This window comes from Miniopterus schreibersii, assembly GCF_964146895.1.
Source record: "Miniopterus schreibersii genome assembly, chromosome: 2".
Taxonomy (NCBI): Eukaryota; Metazoa; Chordata; class Mammalia; order Chiroptera; family Miniopteridae; genus Miniopterus; species Miniopterus schreibersii.
In genome coordinates, this window is record NC_138102.1 from 101,700,248 (window position 1) to 101,724,102 (window position 23,855).

General features: G+C 36.5%; 1 protein-coding gene across 5 annotated transcripts in view; it reads left to right on the top strand.

The window, feature by feature from the left end:
* Positions 1-23,855, top strand: part of LNX2 (ligand of numb-protein X 2) — a 69,214-nt gene that overhangs the window by 8,662 nt on the left and 36,697 nt on the right. For 4 of the 5 annotated variants that reach the window (XM_081129773.1, XM_081129777.1, XM_081129776.1 and 1 more), the window contains exon 2: positions 13,485-13,583. The exons of the other annotated variant lie outside the window; for it this stretch is intronic. The gene's annotated coding sequence lies outside the window, so the exon portion shown is untranslated. The remainder of the gene's footprint in view (positions 1-13,484; positions 13,584-23,855) is intronic. 5 annotated transcript variants of the gene reach the window in all.

The following is a 23,855-nucleotide window of genomic DNA, read 5'->3' on the forward strand; positions in this document are numbered from 1 at the left end:
TCAAGTTGACTCAAACAAGTCAACTTGTTTATTTTATTTTAAATAAAACTACTACTACTGTATATTTTATTAACTTTTTTCCCTTGTGTTATAAAGTTGCTTGGTATGATTATAGTCTTTCTAAATATGACAATGTAACTGAATTTTCTTTATCTATAGTTTGGGTTTGCCAGAGGCAGTAAGTCAAACTTGGTGCTGGAAGAAAGTAAAATGGACCATTAAAAGTAGTTCTTCAAATATTTATTTACGATACAGTATTCTTTATGTCTTCGTAAAGAATTACTCCTTTTTAGTTACTTGAACCTTTTGAACAGAAGATTATTCTGTTAATAAAAAACAAAGATTTATTCTCTATGTATACTATGATTTATGGAAGGATAGCTTTCTGGAAGATAAAGCTTAATGTTCTTAAAAATAATAATTTAATTTAAAAATAATTAAATCTCTATTTTAAAGAATATTTTTCTACTTGATAATTCCTAGGAAGCAAGTAACACATCTGTTTGCTTCATTGCATACATTATCAAGCACATGAGGGCATAAGGGTACATGTGGCTTTTTTAATAACATGGTATTTTTTTAAATTATGGAAGTAATACATGCTAAATATAGAAAATTTAGGAAATCCTAAACTATGCAAAGAAAGTAAAAATTACAAATAATCCCACCAGTTGTGATTCTTTTAAAATAATTCACTTATTCAACAAATATTTGACTATCTAGTCTGTTTTAGATATTTGGGATATGATAGGGACTTAGAAGTTCTTGTTCTCATAAACTGAGATGTCAGATTCCAGTTTCTTTACTATATTTCAATACAAATATGATATTTGAATGATAGAACTTAAGCATAGAGAGTCTTCTGGTAAGGCAAAAGTTTATTATTATTATTATTGTAAATTTTAGGTAAAGAATATTCTCAAGTGAAAAATTTCAGCATTTTTGTGATTGTGCAGGTCCTGAGATAGCTAAGTACAGGATTATGTATGTTTTCTCCACTGGATATTTATTGATTGACTGTAATGTGCCAGTCACTGTTTATATGCTAAGAATATAGCAATGAACTAGATGAAAGGGATCCCTGTTCTTAGGGAGTTTGCATGCTGGGGGGCAGGAGGAGAAATAAATAATAAACAAGTAAGCAAATTAATGAAAAGTCTAATGACTGGTGCCTGGAAGAAAATAAGATATGATCAGATCTCAAGTCTGTTATGGTGATTAAATCTACAGCTGGTCACGAGAGTTCCTTTCAGCTATTAATTTGTCTTCTTCACTAGGAAAATTTTTAACTAATACTGTCCAAAAGAAACACCCAGTATCATCTTTGTTTCTTGCCCTTTGTACTTTCTCCTGGAGATTTCTTACTCAATGAAATGGCTAAGTAGCAAAAGTAGGCAGGAATTAAAAGGAACAAGGCATATGGAAAATCATCTTGGCTTTTCATGAAGCTGGGAGTTTGTTTAGTGTGTACCAGCTTGAGTTTGTACCTGTCAGTATCCTCAAAGTACTTACTATTTGTATGTTCTGAATTAAGAAAAATAAAACTCTACCAGATATTAGGAGAGGGAACAAGGGGAAATAATTTTATCAGTGTGTGTGGAATTTGCAGGGGTTTTTAATGGGATTTTTTTTTTTTAAGTTTCTCACATCTCTTTAAAAAATACCATCTATATCACCTTATAAAGAACTCCTGATTTGTAGCTTAGCTTATTCAACAGTCTTTACAATTGATGTGTAAGACTTGTGCCCTGCTTTCTTTAGTACATAAGAATTTGGAGTGTGACCCATGACTCATCAGTTGATGTTGTGGTACATTTTTAGAAACAAAGAATGTGAGAGCAGATTTCCCTTATGCAGCAGTAGTGGAAGCAAGTATAAGAAAACACAAATTTGTCTGTTTCTGTCCTGATAATATAGCTGTATGTTAAATTGATTATTGGAAATATGTTACAACACTGTACATTCCAATGTGTTTGAATAGAATAGGTATAAACTACATGTATTTCTTGCAAAAAGATCCTTATTGTGTAGCATTTCTCCCATTTTTATGGTATGAGGTCACTTTGCAGATAAATATAATATTTAGGCTCCAGTGAAGGGAAAGCAGCTTAGAAGGCACCAGAGACATACAGAGAGAAACTGAATTGTATGGCTTCAGAGCAAGGGCTGCCATTGTCCCTGTTTTAAGCCTTCCCCAAGAAAGCCTGTAGGGGTAGGTGGGCGCCAAATCTGAATCTTCATTAACCTGCTGAACACTAGTCACCCACACTGGTGACTCCCTGGAACACCATTCCACCCAACTTGACACTGCAATTGGCTCTTTCAGAGGCTGTGCCTCATGGGCAGCCTTGGCCTGGACTGTAAGCTTTCTTAAAAGCTCCCCATCATCTGCAGCTCCTGTGGAGGTGGCAACTTGTGTAGGTGTGCCCTGTGCCTTTTGCTGATTGTCCCCAGGCATGCCACAGGTGACAGCCAGCCTCTGGTTGTGGTTTGGCCTCTCCAGCGAACCTCCGCACCCTGCTGTGAACAGTGGATCACTTTGTAGTTCTTACCACCCAGGCCGAGCACAGGCAGCAGATGACCTCAGCCTGCACTGGAGTCCCTCCCAAGAGGCCCCAGAACCAACACACCTGGTAGCCAGTCTCACCACAAAAGAGCACCACCTGATTAGTTCCATGAATGGCACACCCAAAGGATGGTCTTGGTGGGCACCAGAGCCACCTTGGGCTGAATCCTGCTCTGTGGGGTCACCTCATACTGTGGTTGTGGCCAGTCCTCACAGCCAGTTAGCCTGAGGGTCATCCCCACCTACTGATGAGCAAACAGTTATCAAGGCTCAAATACAATAGGAGGGCATACACAGTCCACACAAGAGTTACTCCTGGAGCACCGGGCTCAGGTGACCAAAGAGACTGTTCCACTGGGTCCCACAGGACACCTACAACATAAGGCCACCCTGCCACCAGGAGACATAGGAGATCTACCTAATACATAGAAACAAATACAGAGAGGTAGCCAAAATGACAAGACAGAGAAACATGTCCCAAATAAGAGGAGAAAACTCCAGAAAAAGAACTAAACAAAATGGAGGCAAACAATCTACCAGATACAGAGTTCAAAATACTGGTTATAAGGATGCTCAAGAAGCGTAGAGAAAGAACTTCAACAAAGAAAAAGTAAGCACAAAAAAGGACATAGAAACCATAAAAAAGAACCATTCAGAAATAAAGAATACACCAGAAGGAATCAGAGTAGAACAGATGAAGCAGAGGATGGAATCAGTGATTTGGAAGACAAGGTAATGGGAAACACCCAATCAGAACAGCAAAAAAATAAAAATAATTTTTTAAAAATGAGGGTAGTTTAAGGGGCCTCTGAGACAACATCAAGCATATCAACATTTGCATATAGGAGTACCCAAAGGAAAATCTATTTGATGAAATAATTACTGAAAACTTCCGTAACCTAGTAAAGGAAATAGACACACATCCCAGGAAATGCAGGTTCCCAAACAAGATGAACCCAAAGAGACCCACACCAAGACACAGCATAATTAAAATGCTAAAGGTTAAAGACAAAGAATCTTTTTTTTTTTTTTAATCGTTAACCAAGGATATGTTTTTATTGATTTGAGAAAGAAAGGAAGGGGCAGGAGAAAGAGAGAGAAACATTGAAGAGAGAGAAACATCAATTGGTTGCCTCCTGAATGCACCCCGACCAGGAATTGAACCCTCAACCTAAGTATGTGCCCTGCCCAAGATTCAAACCAACATCCTTTTGGTGTATTTGATGATGCTCCAACCAACTGAGCCACCTGCCCAGGGACAAGGAGAAAATCATAAAAGCAGCAAGAGATACCTGGCCGGTGTGGCTCGGTTGAGCACTGTCCCATGCACCAAGGTCGCTGATTGGATTCCTGGTCAAGGCACATACCCGGGTTTTGGGCTCGATCCTCAGTAGGGGTTGTGCAGGAGGCAGCCGATTGATGTTTCTCTCTCTCTCTCTCTCTCTAAAATCAGTAAAAACATTAAAAAAAAAAAAAAAAAAAAACAACAAGAGAGAAGCAGTTAGTTACCTACAAGGGAACACCCATAATATGACTGTCAGTTGATTTCTCAACAGGAACTTTGCAGACTATAAGGAATAGACATGAAATATTCAAAGTAATGAAAAGCAAGAGCCTACAACTATGATTACTGTACCCAGCAAGGATTTAAAATTGAAGGAGAGATAAAGAGCTTTCTAGGCAAGAAAAAGGAATTCATCACTACCAAAACAGTATTATAAAAAATGTTAAAGGAAATTCTTTCTTTCAGAAGAAGAAAATATATAAATATGAATAAGAAAGTGACAACCACATACCTATCAATAATCACTTTAAATGTGAATCAATTAAATGTTCCAATCAAAAGACATAGGATGATTGACTGGATAAGAAAACAAGGCCCATACATATGCTGTCTACAAGAGACCCATTTCAGATCAGAAGACACACAGACTGAAAGAAAAGGAATGGGAAAAGATATTTCATGCAATAGAAAAAAATAAAAAAGCTGGGATAGCAATACTTATATCATACAAAATATAAACTTTATATTTATGTAGTCTTTAAAACAGAGGCTATAACAAGAGACGTAGAGGGATACTACATTATAATAAAGGAATGAATCCCTTATAAACATTTACATACCCAGCCTAGGAGTACCTAAATTCATAAAGCAAATATTTACGGACTTAAAGGGATATATTGACAGTAATACAGTAATTGTAGGGGACTTTAACATCCTATTGACATCAATGGATAGATCATCCAGACAGATAATCAAGGAAACAGCAGCCTTAAATGATACATTAGACCAGATGTATTTAATTAATATTTTTAGAGCATTTCACCCCAAAGCAGCAGAATATATATTCTTTTCAAGTGCACATGGAACATTTTCTAGGATAGACCACAAAACAAGTATCCATAAATTTAAGAAGATTGAAATCATATCAAGCATCTCTTCCAAGCACAGTGGTATGAAACTAGAAATCAGTTACAAGAAGAAAACTGAAAAACACACAAATACTTGGAGGCTAAATAACATGCTACTAAACAATATATGGGTTAACAGTGAGATCAAGATAGAAATCAATGAGATCAAGGAAGATATAAAAAGAGACAAATAAAAATGAAATACAACCCAAAATCTGTGGGACATACAAAAGCAATTCTAAGAGCGAAATTCATAGCATTACAAGCCTACCTCAAGAAACAAGAAAAATCTCATATAAACGATCTAACATTACACCTAAAGGAACTAGAAAAACAACAACAAACAAAGCCCAAAGTGAGTAGAAGGCAGGAAATAATAAATATCAGAGTGGAAATAAATGAAATAGAGTAAAAAAAACATACAAAAGATCAGTGAAACTAAGAGCTGGTTCTTTGAAAGATAAAATTAATAAACCTTTAACCAGACTCATCAAGAAAAAAAGAGAAGACACAAATAAAGTCAGAAACTAAAGAGGAAAAGTGAACACTGACAACACAGAAATACAAAGGATTATAAAACAAATACTATGAACAATTATATGCCAACAACTTGGACAATCTGGAAGAAATGGATAAATTCTTGGAAACATACACTCTTCCAAGACTGAATCAAGAAGAAACAGCCCGGCTGGCGTGGCTCAGTGGTTGAGCATCAACCTATGATCCAGGAGATCGAGGTTTGATTCCCGGTCAGGGCACATGCCCAGGTTGCAGGCTCGATCCCCTGTGAGGGGCGTGCAGGAGGCAGCCAGTCAATGACTCTTATCACTGACATTTCTGTCTCTCTCCTTCTACCTTCCTCTCTCTGAAATCAGTAAAGACATATTAAAAAAGAAGAAACAAACTCTACTTTATTAGCAACTATTACTAATAATTGCTAATGAAGTAGAAAACTCACAGGAAACAAAAGTTCTGGACCAGATGGCTCACAGGTGAATTTTACCAAACATTCAAAGAAGAATTAATACCTGTCCTCAGACTATTTCAGAAAATTCAAGAGGAGGGAAGGCTCCTAAGGTCAGTTGTTTGTTTGTTTTTTAGGTGTATAAACTATTAATATACAATGCCTACAGATTTATTTCTTCTTGGACACACCCACAGTGCAACCCCAATGGTCCATAGTCTTGGTGTGCTGGCCTTAAACAGGAAGACCACAGAAGTGGGTATAGCCCTATGTGGACCTGAATTTTCTTCAGCTGCTTCAGGTCTTCATGAAGCTAGTTGTCCAGACTATTTTCTGTCCTTCGTATCCTTCTGTCTGTTCAAGAACTAGTCTGGAATCTGGTACAGGTGTGGATTCTGCATAATGGTTATCACACTTTCCACCTCATCCTCTGTGAGCTTTCTTACTCTCTTGGTGAGGTTGATGTCTGCTTTCCTCAACAGCACATGAGCATATCGTTGCCTCACACTCTTAATTGCAGTGATGGCAAAGGCTATTTTCCTCTGGCTATCAATATTAACATTGAGTACTCACAAAATGTGCTGGAACTTTTCAGGAATCACTAGAGACATGGCAGAAGCAGCATGTTAGGCCTCCTGTGGAGGAGTACCCTGATTCGAAAACCCAACAAAGACAATACAAAAAAAGAGAATTATAGGCCAAAATCTCTGAACACAGATGCAGATATCCTCAACAAAATATTAGCAAACCCAACGTATAGCAATACATTTAAAATATCATACACCATGATCTAGGGAAATTTATTCCTGGGATGCAAAGTTGGTTTAATATCCACAAATTAATTAAGTTGATACACCACATAAACATAATGAATGAAAATCACACGATCATATCAGTAGATGCAGAAAAAGCATTTGACAGTATCCGTTTATGATAAAAACTCTCGGCCAAATGTAATAGAGGGAAGATACCTCAACATAATAAAGGCCATTTATGACAAACCCACATCCTTAAGATCAGAAACAAGACAAGGATATCTACTTTCCCACTTTTATTCAACATAATATTGGAAGTCCTAGCCACAGCCGTCAGACAAGTAAAAGATATAAGGGCATCCTAATTGGAAAGGGAGAAGTAAAACTGTCATCATTTGTTGATGACATGATACTATATTGAGAGAACTCTAAAGGTTCCTCTGAAAAACTACTAGAACTGGTAAATGAATTTCTTACAGTTTCAGAATGCAAAACTAACATGTAGAAATTGGTCACATTTTTATACACCAATAACAAACTATCAGAAAGAGAAATTAAGAAAATAATCCCGTATACAATTGCATCCAAAAAAAATACCCAGGAATAAATTTAACCAAGGAGATAAAAGACCTGTACTCAGAAAATTATAAGATATTGAAGAAAGAAATTGAAGAAGATACAAATAAATAGAATCATATACCCTGTTCATGGATAGGAAGAATTACAATTGTTTAAATGTTTATACTGTCCAAAGTAATCAGATTCAGTGCAATCCCTATGAAATACCAATGCATTTTACACAGAACTAAAACAAATAATTCTAAAATTTATGCGGAACCACCAAAGCCTCTAAATAGCTAAAGCAATCTTTAGAAAGAACAAAGTTAGAAGTATCATGCTACATGATATCAAACTATACTATAAGGCTGTAGTACTTAAAATAGTATGAAAACAGATAAATAGATCAATGGAACAGAATAGAGAGCCCAGAAATAAACCCATACCCGAAAGGTCAATTAATCTATGACAAAGGAGGCCAGAACATACAGGGATGGGCAAAAGTAGGCAAGAACCCCCACAGAGTGTGTTTGAGTATAGCAAGTAGCCTACAAGAATGTGTCAATAATCAAGGCAGGCAATTTGAACACTTACGAGATTGTACCTAAGTACACCGTGCCACTCTGCCATTGTTTTGAGTTAATAGAGCTATTGTAATAATTATAACTGCGTATCTTTTTCCATATAAACAACTATAAACCTACTTTTAAAAAAAAAAAAGTGTTTTTATTGATTTCAGAGAGAGAAAGGGAAAGGGTGAGAGAGAGCTAGAAACATCAATGAGGAGAGAGTCACTGATCGGCTGCCTCCTGCACGCCCCCCACTGGGAATCGAGCCTACAACCTGGGCATGTGCTCTGACCGGAAATCGAACCTTGGTCTTCTGGATCGTAGGTTGATGCTCAACATCTGAGCTATGCCGGCCAGTCTGTAAACCTACTTTTACCAACCCTGTACAATGGGGTAAAGAAGTCTATTCAATAAATGGTGTTGGGAAAATTGGACAGACACATGCAAAGAAATGAAACTAGACCACCTTCTTACACCACATACAAGAACAAACTCAAAGCGGATCAAAGAATTAAATGTAAGACTTGAAACCATAAAACTCTTAGAAGCAAACACAGGCAGTAAACTCTCTGACATTACTCTTAGTAATATTTTTATTCATATATCTCCTTGGACAAGAGAAACAAAAGAAAAAAATAAACAAATGGGACTATATCAAACTAAAATGCTTTTGCACAGCAAAGGAAACCATCAACAAAGCAAAAAGACAACCAATTAATTGGGAGAAAATATTCACCAATGATACATTTGGTAAGGGATTAATAATTCAAATTTGTAAAGAACCTCATACAAGTCATCAAGAAAAAAACATGCCTGAGGACCTGAATAGATATTTCTTCAAAGAGAACGTACAAATAGGCAATGGACATATGAAAAGATGCTCAATATCACTAATCATCAGAGAAATGTAAATTAAAACCACAATGAGATATCGCCTCACACCTGTCAAAATGGCTATCATTAGTAAATCAACAAACAAGTGTTAGCAGGAATGTAGAAAAATGGGAATCCTCGTGTATTGTTGGTGGGATTGCAAATTCGTGTAGCCACTATGGAAAACATTTTGGAGGTGTCTCAGAAAATTAAAAATAGAACTGCTTGGGTATTTATTTGAAGAAATCTAGACACTAATTAGAAAAAATATATGCATCTCTATGTTCACTGCAGCATTATTTACAGTAGCAAGGTATATGGAAGCAACCTAAGTTCTCATCAGTAGATGACTGGATAAAGAAGTGGTACATATATGCAATGGAATGTTACTTGGCCATAAAAATGTATGAAATCTTACCATTTGCAATAACATGGATGTACCTAGAAGGTATTGTGCTAAGTAAAATTTAAGTCAGACAGACAAAGACAAATACCATATAATTTTACTTTTATTTGGAATCTAAACAACAATGTAAATGAACAAACAAAACAGAAACAGACCAATAGATATAGAGAACAAACTGTTGGTTGCAAGATGGGAGGAAAGAGGGGGCTGGGTGAAAAATGTGAAGGGAGGAAGAAGTACAATTAGTAGTTACAAAATGGTCACAGGACTTTAGAGCCTAGGGAATATAGGCAATAATATTGGAATAACTATGTATGGTGCCGGCTGGGTACTAGATTTATCAGGGGGATCACTTTGTAAATTATGTAAATGTCTGACCATTTTCTGTATACCTGAGGCTAATATAAAATAATATTGAAAGTCAACTGTAATTGAAAAAGTAAAAATTTAAAAAATGTTTTTAAAAAGTGATTGCTTCTTTGTTACAGAAATGACACCAAAAAATGTATATGTACCTTGACTTTTTAATGGACTGTCAGCAAGGACTTCGATTTTATTTTATTTAAACCTTTTTATAATGATACTTATTTAGTGAAATGTTTACCTGCATGGTTCTCTGTATTTATTTTTATGATGTTTTTCTGACAAGGTAGTATCTCTCACCCCATTAAAATGTTATAAAAATGGCAATTTAGGAGCAAGCATAAGAAAATGGGTTGCTATGAAAAAGACTAACATCTTCTTAACTGAAGTATTTTTCATTTTGACCCTATGAGCCTTAAGTTTTCCTTTCTTAAAATTTTTTATCTGTGAAATAATAGGATTTTCACTTTTTATATTATGAAAATAGTTAGATTGTAGAACACTTGATAATAGCTATTCATTGAAAGCCTGGAAGGATAGACAAGCAGGAGTAATAAAAAATAAAGTGTGATTGCTTCTACCACACAAACCATAGCTCACATCCATAGTTCCTATCCCATTCATAACTGTCAGACAACATCCTAATCTATAGTGAAATTGATAAAGAGTGAAATTGATGATGTGTTTTGTTTGTTTGGGGGTTTTTTGTTTAAAATATGTATCTTTATTGATTTCAGAGAGAGGAAGGGAGAGAGGGAGAGAGAGAGAGAAACATCAACGATGAGAGAGTCATAGATGGGCTTCCTCCTGCACGCACCTGACTGGGGATCCAGCCCACAACCCGAGCATGTGCTCTGACTGGGAATCGAACCACGATTTCCTGGATCCTAGGTCAATGCTCAACCACTGAGCCAAGCCACCTGGGCGATGATGTGTTTCATATTTTCGGAGGACTTCCCGTAATCCTTCACCCTCTTATTTCTTATTTTATTTTATGTTTTGTTAATCCTCACCTGAGGATTTTTTTTCCCTATTGATTTTTAGAGAGAGTAGAAGGAAGGGAGGGAGAAGGGAGAGAGAGAGATTGATTGGTTGCCTCCTGCATGATCCCCCATAGAGGCCAGAGATGGAACCTGGATCCCAGATGCATGCCCTTGACTGGGAATCAAACCCGTGAACCTTTGTTGTGAAGGCCAATGCTCTAACCACTGAGTCACGCTCGACAAGGCCTCTTGTTTGTTATTTTTTATACCGTCTCCTTGAAGGTGCCTCAGCTTACAGATCAAAGCTTTCATTTAAAGTTTGGGAGCTACATCTCCTTCGTTTTCAGCACTATGGCATGAACAACTTCTGTAGTCTTATTGATTAAACTGCCTACATCACAAAATAAAGGGCAGAAAGAGCAACCAATGTTGAGAAAAACAATTCATTTTGCAGAACACATTCAGTTTAGCGTGGGTCTAGAGAGCATGATTGTAGTGTTTGCCACTGACTGCCCAGTGTGTGGTTCCACTGGCCATGTTTACTCTCCATGAGGGGGCATCACAGTGCACAGCATGTGGAAAAACGGTGCTAACTATGGTTTTTTTAAAGATGTAAATACATATTTTTTTTTAGTAAATAAAAAAAACATAAGAAAAACAAATTGTGCTTTGGAGAATGGTACTTATAAGATGTGCATTAAAATCTCTATGAGGCATCTACTTTTTGGCGGTAGGGGGGTACATTAGTTGCAGTCATCTTCTTTCACTGAATTAAAGTTTATCACTGTATAGTGTAGTGACATTAGGTTAATAAACAAGAAGCATTTCTTAAGAATTTGTGTCCCAATCCTCGCATTTGTGTACAAAGACAACTTAAAATAGCTATTTAGGCACTGGTTGCCTCTTGGTATATATAAACAGGTAAGGGACAGTGCACAAGAAGAGAGATCTGGCTGGTTTTGAAGCTTTTCTCCTGTTCAAGCACTGCTGGTGTCTTCTGGAAGCCTCTATGGTTAATATTTTTTCTTTGTCATCAGCAGATAGATGGCAGTTTACTAATTTGGAAAATCACCTGCTTAATACTGTAATTCATTGATTACATTAGGCATACACTATTGGAAATGGGCATAATATATTCAAGCAGTGATTTACTCTTTTTTCTAGGATAGTTGTGCTGCTTTTACAAGCTAATTCAGATGTTGTAATTGTACCGAGGTGTATTAATGCTCTATATTTTATGTAACTCAGTTATTGTGCTTTAATAACCTTCTTATAAACAGTTGTTAACTTATAAGTAATTAAAATGTTAAGTGATTACATATAGCATAATGGCTGAAATTTAAAAGACTGACAACATTAAATGTTGGCAAGGGTATAGAGCGACCAGAACTCATATGTTCTTAGTGGGAACATAAAATGGTACAACCACTTTGGGAAAGGTCTGGCAGACTTTTATGAAATTAATTAAGCATATACCTAACCCGTGGTGCAAACTTTCCACTCTTAGGTATTTACTTAAGAGAAATGATAACATATGTTTATTGAAAGGCTTATAGAACAATGTTCCTATAAGCTTTTATTCATAATCTCCAAAAGCTGAAAACAGCCAAGTTGTCCATCAATAAGAAGCACGATACAATGAGATGATGCTGAGCAATGGAAAGAAACAGACTGCTTGTATATATTACATGTATATGAATCTTAAAACATGTTAATTAAAAGAAGCCCTACACAAAAGAGTACATACTCTTTGTTTTCATTTATATGATATTCTAGAATAGGCAAAACTAATCTATGATGGAAAAAAATTGAAATAGTGGTTAGAGGGGATGTGAGGGAACTTTCTGGAGTGATGATTATGTTCTCTATCTTAATAGAGATATATAGGTGTATGCATTTCTCAGAAACTCAATATACATGTAAGATTTATGCATTTTTTTTATTTTAATTTTACCTCAAAAGAAAAATGTAAACAAATATTGAACTTCAGTTAATGCTATGTATGCTGTAATATTTAAAGGGAAGTGTACTGACTTGTGCAATATATGAATATACATACTTTGAAATGCCTGAAAAGACAAAATGGAGGGAAGAATGGGTAGATATGTGATAAAGTAAGTATATAAAATGTTAATGATAGACTTGTAAGATACAAGCATTCACTGTAAAATGCTAAGCTTTGAAAAAGTAAAATTATTGGAAAAATATTAATTTATAATAGAACTGTTTATGCAAGGTTCATTGTCTTATAAACTCTTTTGTTTTTGCTGCAATGATTTTTTTCCTGATTTCATATGTGTACTTGTAGCTGTCTGAAAATTTTTGAGAATTTATCTTTACTGTTAATTATACTAAATGTTAGCCTTATTTGAGGAGTCAGATTACAGAAAATTTCATTCTAGCTCATTAGTACAATTGTCTTTCTTTGGGGCTATCATTCCAGTTTTACTTTTTTTTTTTTTTTTTTAAGAATAGGACTGAATAGCAGTGCCTTCAGAAAAATTGTTAAAAGTCATGTGGTTTTTCTGGGATTGTATTGCATGTTGCTTATAATAATGTCTTTTTTTTCTTTATTGATGGGGAAGAGAAAGGGAATGGTAGAATTTTACCAATTTCAGGTACCACCTAGCATGGACTTTGAAACTAGATGGGCCAGGGTTGTAAAACAATTAGTGTCATAATGTCTGGCTGCCACGTACAGCCTGAGCATGAGCCCAATCCAGAAGAAGCAGAGTTGGGTAAAAGAATCTTGAGTCCAGTCATACCCATCTTTTTCACTTAAGCCAGTTTTAGTCAGGCTTCCTATCATTTGCAGGAAGGATACTCCACAAAGGTGCTCACCTGTATGTATCTATCAGTAGCATTGCTTAACAGCTTCTTTATTTCCTGAGTGATTCTATGGACTGGCTGGTATGTCTCTGTATCACACATACTTTGCTTGTATAATTGTTGTTGTATCTGCTGATTAGATTGTAAGTTCTTTGAGGGGAGAGACTGTCTTACTGATGTTAAATATACTTTTTCTCCCCATATAGATACAGGAATAAATACCCATATCTGTGCTGTTCAGTAGCCACTGGTCTTTTGTGGTTTTGGGGAATTTGACATGTGGCTCGTCCCAACTGAGATGTTTTGTAAGTATAAAATACACACTGATTTAAGACTTAAATCAGAATATGAGATACCCTATTAATAATTTTAAAATGTTGATTGCATGATAGTATGATCACATGATTATATGATAATAATTTTGGATATATTTGATTAAATAAAATATTATTAAAATTAATATTACCTGTTTATTTTTTCTTTTCTTAATGTGGTTTCTAGATCCTGCACATTATATGTCCATTGGACAGTGCTGATCTAGACCCTTGATTCCTCCTTTTTTTCTCTCCTGTCAACCAGACCCCTCCTGTCTCAACCTAGGTCTTGTGAACTCAAGGCTTGGAGATAGAGACCCAGCCTAAATTCTTTCTCTCCCAGATATGCTGAGTACTTTATTAGTAATTTAAAATTAAGGATTTACTTAAAACTATTATCGATCATCCCCTACATGCTAGGTAGTATGCTTAGTGCTAAGGCTATAATGTTGAACAGAGCACAGGCCCAGCACTCACAGAAATTCCAATCTAGTGGGGAAGATAGATATTAAGTGATCATGTAAGTAAATAATTATTGTGATAAGTACTAAGAAGGAAACACATAGGTGTTATAAGACCATATAACATGGGATCTGTCCTAGTCTTGGGTGCTCTTATGGAAGGTTTTTGTTTTGTTTTGTTTTTTGAAGAAATCAGAATTTGAAAGATGAGAAAAAGTTACCTAGGAGAAGATAGTGGGAAAGAATATTCCAGGCAGATGGAATATTTGCAAAGGTATTGAGTCAGAAGAGAGCATGGCCCTTTCAAGGAACCAATAGAAATCTGTGGAGTGGGAAAGTGAAATCATGAGGACTGTGGTTAGAAAAAAAAGTTGGAGAGTTAAGTCTGAACAAAATTGTGCAGAGTAAAATTGGTAGGACTTTGTAAGGGATTAGATATGGAAGGTGAGCCAGCGGGCAGTATCAACGATTACTTGAGTTTCTGGTTTATGTGCCTGTATGGGGAGTGCTAATGATCCCATTCACTACAGGAGGACCACGTTTTAGTGGAAATGATATTGGGTTTGATTTTGGAAGTGTTACGGTATCTTTGAAACAATCACTATGTATTGTTTTATTGTGCTATGAAGGAGGACCCCCTCACCCCAAATAGTTTTACATTTGTGGCTCTCTATATATATTTTTAAAATACATCTTCATTGATTTCAGAAAGAGGAAGGGAGAGAGAGAGAAATATCAAGGATGAGAGAGTCATTGATCGGCTGCCTCCTGCACGCCCCTCACTGGGGATCGAGCCTGCAACCTGGGCATGTGCCCTGACCAGGAATCGAACTGCGATCTCCTGGATCATAGTTGGATGCTGAACCGCTGAGCCACGCCGGCCGGGCTTATGGCTCTGTATTATCTCAATCTTGTAAGTATAATTTAGGAATCTCTTTGGCCTTAATCTGCATGATAATCATTCTGATCCTGTTTCTTTGGCAAAAGATTTAGGTTGGCAAGTTTAAGATCAAGATGAATTGTATTATATGTTACTCTTGCTGTATTTAAAAATCCACATTGAATGTTTATTGTTACAAAAATACAGTTCAGAACCTGAAATGGATAAGCATTGATGTTTACTGGTCCTTGTCCCTTTTCTCACTCTATGCTATCTCCCTAGATGACCCCATACCTACTTCTCATATCCTCGATTGCCTTCTTATACTAATAGCTCCCAGACATATATTCCTAGTCCAGCCCTGTCCTCTCATCACCAGACTTGGATACCCCTTTTTAGATAAATGTCTCTGACAGGCACATCATATTCAATATGTCCAAACTCCAATTCTTGATTCCTCTTGCACTAATCCCTAGTGAAGGGCACTATTGATTATTTTATAAGTGAAGAGCCTGGGGAGTCTTTCTTTCTCACCCTCACTTTCCCACAATATCTAATTCATCTATTTAGCCTTTGAAATCTCTCTCAAATCCCTCCCTGCACACTGCCACTGTCCTAGTTCAAGTTATCTTTTTCTCTTGGACTACTCTAATGGCTTTTTCACTGAACTTCCCCCATTCATTCAAATTTCTCTTAATTCTTGTTTTATAATATATCCAGAATAAGTTTTGAAATATAGAGCTTATCTTGTCATTCTCATTAAAATCCTCTAACAGCTTTTTAAAATTTATAGAATAAAGACCCAAATCCTTAACATTGTCTGTGGCGCTTTGTAAATTAATCTTTTTCCCCCCTTTTTTAAAATTTGAATTTATTGGGGTGACATTGGTTTCCAAAAACATACAGGTTTCAAGTGTACAACTCAATAAAACATCAACTGCACACTGCATCGTGTGCCCACTGCCCTAAGCAAAGTCTCTTTCTGTCCCCATTTGCCCACCTCCACCTACTCCTACCCCTCTTTCTCTCTGGCTATAACCACACTGTTGTCGGTGTCTTTGTGTTTTGTATATATATGTTCTTTTGCTTAATCCCTTCAACTTCTTTCATCCAGCCCCCAAACTTCCTTCCCCTCTAACAGCTGTCAGTCTGTTCCATGTATCTCTACCTCTGATTCTATTTTGTTCATCACTTTATTTTGTTCATTAGATTCCACATATGAGTGAGATCATATGGTATTTGTCTCTCTCTGACTGGCTTATTTCACTTAGCATAATAATTTCCAGGTCTATCCATGCTGTCACGAAAGGTAAGATTGCTTTTTTTTTCTTTTTCTAAAAAAAATATATCTTTATTGATTTCAGAGAGAGGAAGGGAGAGGGAAAGAGAGAGAGAGAGAAACATCAATGAGGATGGAGCCCGCTGAGGATGGAGCCTGCTGAGGATGGAGCCCGCAACCCCTGGCTTGTGCCCTGACCAGGAATCAAACCCAGATCTCCTGGATCATAGGCCAGTGCTCAACTGCTGAGCTATGCCCAGCCTGGATACCTTTTTTTTCTTTAATAGCCGAGTAGTATTCTATGGTGTAAATGTGCCACAGCTTTTTTTATCCACTCATCTACTAATGGGCACTTGGGCTGTTTCCAGATCTTGGCTATTGTATATAATGCTGCAATGAACATAGGTGTGCATATATTCTTTTGCATTAGTGTTTTGGATTTCTTCGGATATATTCCCAGAAGTGGGATCACAGTTTCATTTTTAATTTTTTGAGGAAACTCCATACTGTTTTCCACAGTGGCTGCACCAGTCTGCATTCCCATCAACAGTGCACAAGGATTCCCTTTTCTCCATATCTTCTCCAGCACTTGCTTGTTGATCTGTTGATGATAGCCATTCTGACAGGCATGAGGTGATATCTCATTGTGGTTTCAATTTTCATCTCTTTGATCATTAGTGGTGTTGAACATTTTTTCATATGACTATTGACCTATATGTCCTCTTGGAGAAGTGTCTATTTAGTTCCTTTGCCCATTTTTTAATTGGGTTGTTTATCTTCTTGGCGTTGAGTAGTATAAGTTCTTTATATATTTTGGAAATTAACCCCTTATCAGATGTATCATTGGCAAATATGTTCTCCCATTCGGTGGGTTCCCTTTTCATTTTGTTGATGGTTTCTTTTGCTGTGCAGAAGCTTTTTTTGCTGGATGTAGTCCCATTTGTTTATTTTTTCCTTTGTTTCCCTTGCCGAAGGAGATATATCTGCAAAAATATTACTACGAGAAATGCCTGAAATTTTAACTGCGTATGTTTTCTTCTAGGATTTTTATGGTTTCAAGACTTACATTTAAGTCTTTAATCCATTTTGAGTTTACTCCTGTGCATGGTGTAAGTTGATGGCCTAGTTTCATTTTTTTGCATGGATCTGTCTAATTTTCCCAACACCATTTATTGAAGAGACTGTCGTTACCCCATTGTATTTTCTTGCCTCCTTTGTCAAATATTAATTGACAATTAATTCTGTTCCATTGATCTGTATGCCTGTTCCTGTGCCAAAACCATGCTGTTTTGATTACTGTGGCCGTGTAGTATAGTTTGATATCAGGTAGTGTGATACCTCCAACTTTGTTTTTCTTTCTCAACATTGCTGAGGCTATTCAGGGTCTTTTGTGGTTCCATATAAATTTTTGGAATATTTGTTCTAGATCTGTGAAATATGCCATTGGTATTATAATAGGAATTGCAATGAATCTATTTATTGCTTTAGGTAGTATGGACATTTTAATGATGTTAAATTTTTTTATCTGTGAACACTGTATATGTGTCCACTTTTTTGTACCTTTCTCTTCAGTATCTTATAATTTTTCATGTACAAGTCTTTTACCTCCTTGGTTAAATTTATTTCTTGGTACCTTATTATTTTTTTGTTACGATAGAAAATAGGACTGTGAATTAATCTTATCCCTGTAGACTTCCCAGCTTTTCCTTGTTCTCTGATGAGCTTTCATTGTTTCCTTGACCTTCCTCAAATCTCAGCTAAAACATCACATTCTCAGGAAAGTTTACTTTAACCCTTCTTGTTATGCTTTTCTAATAATGTACTATGTAGTCCTACTGTTTTATGTATATTTGTGTCATTGGCTAATATCTCTGCATAGACTAAGCTCTTTGAGGGCAGGGGCTGTCTGTTCACCTCTCCAGAGTAACCCTGCTCCTAGCACAGTGCCTGGCATATAGTATGTGATCAACAAAAATGTTTTGAATGAATTGTGAATTTTCTGGTGTTTAATTTATATAGCTGTTATGTGCCATGTTAATTGACTGGGGAAAAGATAATGTTTTTTTGTTTTTAAAAAAATACATTATGGCCCGGCCGGGCGTGGCTCAGCGGTTGAGTGTCGACCTAGGATCCAGGCGATCGGGGTTCGATTCTCGGTCAGGGCACACGCCGGGGTTGTGGACTTGATCCCCAGTCGGAGGCATGCAGGAGGCGGCCAATCAGTGACTCTCTCATCATTGATGTTTCTCTCTCTCTCTCCCTCTCCCTTCCTCTCTCTGAAATCAATAAAGATATATTTTTAAAAAACATATGTGTGTGTGTGTGTATATATATATGTTATGTTTTACTGTTAGGTTTTCTTCATTTAGACTATTTCCATGGAAATGGCAACCAAGAGATTGTCAGAGTTATTGTAGTACTCCCTGGGTGATATTTGTTGCCACTGTTAACAAAGACCCAGAAATGTAAATATTTAGATACATGTTTCTTGAGTTTGAGATCCTAAGTGTGAAAATTTAATTTGAGGAAACGTTAAATATTCACTTGTTTCCAGTACTCAAATCTTCCTTTCCATTGAAATAGTTTCACGGAGAGCAAAAGAGTTACTGAAGCATGGGTGCTGGTCTCTTTCTACCTTTGTTGTTTGTTTTCATCTGTATTGCTTGTCACTTATTTATTTTCTTTCCTAATGAGTGCTTTCTTAATAAATGTTACTAATTGACCTTCACATTGCTGGAACATAATTATGTTGTCTATAACATAAGTGAACTTCTCTTACTAGTAATCACAAGTTCAGATTGCACTGAGGATGCTAGAAGAGAATAGAGGCAGTTATATCCAAAATGATTTATATAACCCAGAGTTATTGGCAAGAAAAAACAGGCGGGATTTCAGGTGTCAAGACATTAATTTACAGGGTAGTAGTAGATGACCTTGGATGATGGAGTTGTTGTGATGAAGGAACATATAAAGGCTTCTTTGTACCTTAAAAACCTAGGAAGAAAGCCTTAAGCACAGTTAAACATTTCTTTATATGTATACACATTTAGATATGAAGTTTACATTCAGAGCTTTGTAAAAATGTGATGCCCCATGGCAAACATAGCGAATGTTTCCATGAGGTTTTTAGAGAGCATGATGGACAGCTCAAAAATTGCAGTGCTGTGTTATGTTCATTAAAATTGATTTTGATATCTGAATGGAGAAGCAGAAAGTTATTTGAATTTTGTGGCTATAAAAAGGAATGTCGATTTCGAAGGCTTCATTTTATCACAGTAAAAATAAAAATGAAAATACAAATTGTGGGAAATTGCTGTGAGACTAAGAAACGAGGTCCGTCTAGCATTTTGGCCTGTATATAAATAGCAGTATGTGTTTTCATATGGAAATTAGCCTCCCTAATTCTAAAAAAGAGAAGATAAATAATTTCCTTGTGTCTATCCATTTATTTATGTGAACATATATGTGTGTGTATACATGCATGTTGTATGCGTATAAACCTGTATATGTATATATATGTATATGGGTATGTACATATTTTGACTCCTGTGTAACCTCTACATATTTACTTTATGTACATAAGTACAATATGTATTTTTAAAAGTATAGCTCTAGAATCAGACTGCCTGATTTGAATCATGGTTCTGTCAATTACTAGCTTTGGGATCTTGGTCAAGTTACTTAATGTTCTTTTAGTTTCCTCATCTGAAAAATGGAGATGATGATAATTTCAAACTCAGGATTATCATGAGTAAATCTATTAATTCTCCATCTTAGTTAATATTTTTCCTGACATATAATAAGATTACTCAATAAATAAATATTAGCTAATATAATTATCTCCTCTAATCCATTCCCTTTAGATGTCAACATTTTCCTTGTTATAAATCCCTGTTCAGTTGTGACTAGTGTTTATCTCTTTTTGACATCAATCCTATCCCTTTATGTCTAACAAAAATCCTAATATTCTGTCCTTGCCCCATGTGCTTGTTCTTTTCACTTGCTCTCGTTTTTAGTTGCCTACCTCTCAGTCTTTTTCTGACTACACTGTGTATTTATGTTATTGGGCATTGTCTTTTTATTTTAAATAGTGGTGAGACTCCCCTCCTCCATCGCCCCTCCAGCCCACTTTGCTGGAATGTTTTAGCTAGAAGAAGCTTCACGGGCTGTCTAGCCCAATTAGCCCAGTGCCCTAGTTGTTCAAAGTGGAAGGTTAGGGCCTGAGACTACAACTCCTCCTAATGATGGACATTTTTTTGTAAATCTTGAAAGGCATTTTATTTCTTGACAGAGCACAATATTAAATGGACTATTAAATTTTGGCTTTTGGGAGATATCAGGAAATTCTTATGTTTATAATGGAGAAACTAATCTTGAATTATAGGGAATATAGGTGCATTTTTGTGTCATCAGTTGTTTTTATTATAGGTGCATTTTTGATGGGAAATATGAGGAAAGCTCACTTATAGTTCTTTTTTCTTTGCTATGCTCATGTCTGTTTCGGTATGCTAACCTTTGCTCTTACCATTTGCTTCTTTTTTAAAAATTTCTATATCCTAAAATGGTTCTCAAATCTATCCCTCCTTTGACTATTCCTAGTCATTACTTTAGCTGAAGTTCTCATTGCCATTCCTCTTGACCATTACAGTGACTTCCTGCTTTGCCCTCCTTCATTATTGCCATACCTTACCTATGCTAAACCTCCTGCCAGAGTGATCTCCCCTGACGCACAGACACACGCACATCATTTCTTGACTCAGAACTCTTTAGTGGCTTAGCCAGTCTGCTAGCCTCCTGTCTGTGCCACAGTCCATCCCGCAGACCCTCTCTCTGTTTGTCCACCCCATGCATGCACTCATATGCGGTGCTTCAGTTCTCCTCAGAACACTCTTTTCACCCATTTTGAGTTGATCAAAGAAGTTCTCTTGACTATTAAGCTCTTCATTGGGATGAGGAGGGTCAAAATAGTATCCTTCAGTCTTAGGGACTTCTTCACGAGTAGAATTCCACAGGCTGGTGAGTCCCTTTCATGTAATACAACTGAGTGGACTTTTTTCCACTTAGGTGTCTGGCCTAATTCTGTACCTCCGCAGTTGTTTATCCTGTGGAGGCATGGAAGGATAGATAGGTCCTGGTCAAATTCACATGCTTGCTGCTTTGGGGTGGTGTTCTTCGAGTGTGTGACTTCTGGACAAATCATTTATGGAGATAGGGAGTTTCCTGTAATAGGAATTTCTGTTTTCTTTGATTCCCTTCCTCTAGAATCTTCTTGGTCTAATCAATCCCCTTTTAACATTTCATGGGCTATGTTACAGAAATCTTTCACTTTTGAGAAAGTTTAATATAGATACTTTTGATTTGGCATATGAAAGAAATGTTAACGCCAAGAGATCACGACGATCTTTATTCTCCACCCACATCATGCTGCCACCATTGAACTGCAGGAGCCCTGCCAGCACGTGCAAACAAGTGATTGCGAACCACAGCCATGAGGGCGTACGGCCTGTAATGATAAATGGCGGTGTAAGGTGCAGACTGAGTAATTATGTTTGGGTTGATCAGGAGGCTGTTCATAGCAGAGGGTTTGCTTGAGCTGACCATTAAATGGATGGGAGTTCTTCAGATCAATAAGGTAGGAAAGGACATTCCAGGCGGAAGGAATAGCATACTGAGGTCAGGAAGCTATAAGTAGTTTGGTGAAGCCAAAGCATGGAATGTGTAGAACTGTGACAGTAAATGAAACTAAAGGAGCCAGTTTCGAAGGTTTAAGTGCCAGGTTGAGGAATTTGGTTTTCATTTTGTAGAATCAATTGGAAGCTATAGAAAAGTGTGTATCAGTGGATTTTAGATGCTAGTGCTGTGAAGGACAGAGAGGAGAGGAACAAGAATGGAAACCTTTGCGTGACTGCCAAATGAGCAAGTCCAACAGGCCTAATCTGAGCATAGTGGTGGGGATGGAGGAGGAGGCATAGGAAACATACTCTGGAGGAGGATCAATAGGGATTTAGTGACTGGGTGTGCGGAACGAGGCAGAAGGTGAGAAAAACAGAAACAAGATTCTCTGGTTCTAGTGATAGGACACTGGAGTAGTATAGAAGTGCCGTTGGAAGTGCAGTAATAGGGCCATTGAGAGGGAAATGATGACATAGCTTTTGAACATAGTGTGAGTCAGATATACTGAAACTAGGACAATTATTTAAGTACTGGGAGAATAAAGTTAAATCTATTCTCATACTGCATGCCAATGAGAATAGAGTGATAATCATTTTTTAAAAAACTACACAAATGACAATAGAGGCAAATCTTAATCTTTTTTTTATGGAGGAGGGGATACAAGTAGAGGAAGAATTTTTAAATGGGAACATGGATGTATGGGAACATGAAAATTGACAACTTCTTTATGCTAGTAGGCAAACAGGAGGCTTGGGAATAGTATTATAGTAGTATGATAAAGGGCTGTTATCTTAATATATTAAGTTCATATCAATTAAGAAAAACTATAATTCAATAGAAAAAAAAATGGGACCAAGGATATAGAAGCACTTTATAAGAGAAATAAGGATAATAATTATTTACTTAATTTAGCTATAATCAACAATTCAAATTAAAGAAAAATGAGATGTTCCTTTTGTATTTTCAACTGTCAGACTTATAAATATTGAAAAGAATAAAATTAACCAGGATTAGAACAATTTGGGGAAAGTTAGCATACTTAGACATTACTAGTATGAGTCAAAATTGTGTTCACCATTTGGAGGGCAGTTTAGTAAAGTAGTAAATCAAAAGCCTTCCTTTCACTTTGGCCCAACAATTTAACTTTTTCAGAATTTTCCTAAAGGAAATAATTGACAGTTATCATAAGAGTGGTAATATGAGAACGAGAAGAGAGTGGTATAATGTAAGCGAAGAAATGAGAGTTTAAAGGAGAGAGGCCAGTGATACTGCAGAGAGGTAAAATAGAATTTGGAACTGAGAAGTGACTATTGGATTTGACAGGTAGACACTTATGACCACAATAGAACCAGTCTCAGTGGCTGATGGAGATTTCTAACCGTTAGAAATTGAGACTGCAAGCATTGTTTTCTGTTTCAAAAATATTGGAGGTGAAATGGAAGTGGAGGAAATGGTAATAACTGTAGAAGGCTATTTTGTTTTCATTTTTAAAACTGTTGAGACATGAACTCTTTTATGTGTAGGGAAAAATTAGGGAGAGGTTGAAGAAAGATGAAATAAATGACAAAAGTTGCCAAAGGGCTTGGATATTGAGCCCTGATGGAGGAAAAATTAACCTTTAGACAGGAGAGGGAGAGATCTGGTGGAAGAAGAAAGGAATTAAGGATGTGTATATATAGAAATAATAAACTTGTACAGATGGAGGTGAAAAGTGTTTTGTTAAATGGGTGAGGAGGGCTATCACTGCTGATAGTCTCAGTTCCCCTCAGAATACAAATTTCCTCCTTTCCATATAGCATAATTTCACAAGAATTGTCTTTGCTTTAATTCCTCTCTTCCAGTTCTTTTTTTTAATCTTCACTTGAGGATATTTTTTTCCATTGCTTTTCAGAGAGAGTGAAAGGGAGGGAGGGAGGGAGGGAGAGAGAGAGAGAGAGAGACATTGAAGGGAGAGACACATCGATTGGTTG